The sequence below is a fragment of the Cucumis melo genome, chromosome 4 (genome assembly GCF_025177605.1).
Source record: "Cucumis melo cultivar AY chromosome 4, USDA_Cmelo_AY_1.0, whole genome shotgun sequence".
In the NCBI taxonomy this organism is placed as follows: Eukaryota; Viridiplantae; Streptophyta; class Magnoliopsida; order Cucurbitales; family Cucurbitaceae; genus Cucumis; species Cucumis melo.
Window position 1 is genome coordinate 15,836,202 of NC_066860.1, and position 2,165 is coordinate 15,838,366.

Genomic DNA, 2,165 nt, shown 5'->3' on the forward strand with positions numbered 1-2,165 from the left:
TCTTCTCTTTTTCTCTAGGCCGCTCTTCTCTCTTTCATTCGACAGTGAACCCACGTAGTGGCTTTTTTGTTGCATTTTGTTAGTTTTTATAAGATTGATATTTAACGATAAAAGATGAAAATTGACTGAAAACAGATCTTGTTTTCCATCTTCCCTATGCCAAAACCTTGCATAAAAGGTCTTTCCTGCTCCGTAGGAGTTGAGGTATCCGATTTACCTAGTTTTAGAAGAAGAAAGAGAAATTGAAGAAAACTCGGGTATCTTTTTCCTTTTTCAAGGTATCCTTCTCCTGTATTTCTCTTGAGAGATATAGGTAGGCTTTGTCCATCTCACGATCGTCCATCTCGAGGCCGCTCTTCAGAATTGAATAAGAAGATTAGAGAGAGAGGATTGTCTATTTATTATAGTAAAGCCCCAAATCTTTTCTAGATTGAATGCATAAGGAGTACTCTTCATTCGTATTCCACTTAAGAAGAATACGAGAGCTATCTGGAGATATCCAAACAAGATCTAGAGATTTAGGAGCTAAAACACTCATGTTATTCGTTCTTCTCTAGAATTCTTCATCATCATCCATACCTAATAGAAAGAGCCTCATACAACCCTAAGGAGTGCTTTCTTGATTTCTTAGAAGGGTAACAGAGCAGGATGGAAATAATCCCTCGATTGTCTATGGAGGAAAGGCAAAAAGAAGAAAGAGAATTTCTACAGGAGTTTTTCAAAGATCTTCAAAAAAATGGGCATTGGTCCTATTACATATGGGAGATTCTAAAAAGCCTCTCTTTCTAATGTCTGATGAAATTGATTGAAATCAATTTTGGATATATTGAATCCTCAGACCTCGCTCTGCTTCTTTGCGGGGTTTCAGAATAGGCATTTTTTTCTTTTTCGGTTTGTTGCTTCGCGATCAAGGAGCAAATGAACTAAGTGGGCTATAGTGATGTTAGAATTTGTACCTATTTGTATCTATTTACTGATTAGTCCGCTAGTTTCTTTGACCCCACTTGATCTTCCTTTTCCAATTGCTTCCAATAGTTCAACCTATCCAGAAAAATTATTGGCCTATGAATGTGGTTTCGATCCTTCCGGTGATGCCAAAAGTCGTTTCATATTCAATTTTGTCTTGTTTCCATTTTATTTATTATCCTTAATCCGAAATTCACCTTTTCCTTTCCTTGGGTAGTACCTCTTAACAAGATTGATCTATTTTGGATCTTAGTTCATGATGGCCTTTTTATTGATTTTGACGATTGGATTTCTCTAAGAATGAAAAAGGGCTGCTTCGGATCAAGAGTAATCACTAGAGAGAGGGCAATGCCTACATTCAATCAATTGATTTGTCGTGGTAGAGAAGAAAAATGGTGCATGGACCATACTCGAGCTTCAGATTAATGTCCCTAGAAGTACGGAGTACACTCGGATCATGTAACGAGAACATCGAAAAAAACTAATTCAGCTCCATGTAAGATAACCAAAGTACGGTTGAGCAATCAACATGATATATTTGCTCACAGTGAGGGCGAAGGTCAAAATTTATAGGAGCATTCTATGGTCTTAAAAAGAGAAGGTAGAGTGAAAGATTCACCACGTGTGAAATCCAATTGTATTCGAGGAGTCAAGGATTTTCTGGGAATTTTGGATTGAAGAAGAGGCAAATCTAAATATGGTGTATAAAAACTAAAATCGATATGAATGGAAGATGCCTTTAGAACTTGTTTTTCTCGTCGAGAGAACAAGCACTAAAAACTCAGAATCTTAATATACCGCCCTTTCGAATGACCTCTCATCTCGTCTACTGCATTAGCCAAGAAAGAGCGTATTAGAGGCTCCATTCACTTGTGAGTGGAGGAAGAAGAAAAAAAGAGAAAGGAAGAAAAGAGAAAGTTTAATCAGGATCAATTAAATATGATTGATGCGTTCATAAATTCAGTTGACCTTGACATAGTCTTGCTACACGAAATGTGTGAGGGGTTCAGTTTCACCAGACATGGAAGACCTTCAGTCTACAAATTGAAGAAGCATATGGAATCAATGAATAGAGGGAGAAGGCCTCATATATCAATTTGCGCTCCTTAAAATAGGCTTTCTTGGAGAAACTTTCACCTATTAGAACCTACTATTTGGAGGATGTAGAAGGATAAGCTTTCCTTGCTCCGTCTTCCTAA

General features: G+C 37.3%; 2 pseudogenes; both read left to right on the top strand.

Annotated features, from left to right (window-relative positions):
• Positions 1-940: 940 nt before the first annotated feature.
• Positions 941-1,297, top strand: LOC127149130 (NADH-ubiquinone oxidoreductase chain 3-like; annotated as a pseudogene).
• Positions 1,298-1,314: 17 nt separating this feature from the next.
• LOC127149131 (ribosomal protein S12, mitochondrial-like) lies at positions 1,315-1,692 on the top strand (annotated as a pseudogene).
• Positions 1,693-2,165: the final 473 nt, after the last annotated feature.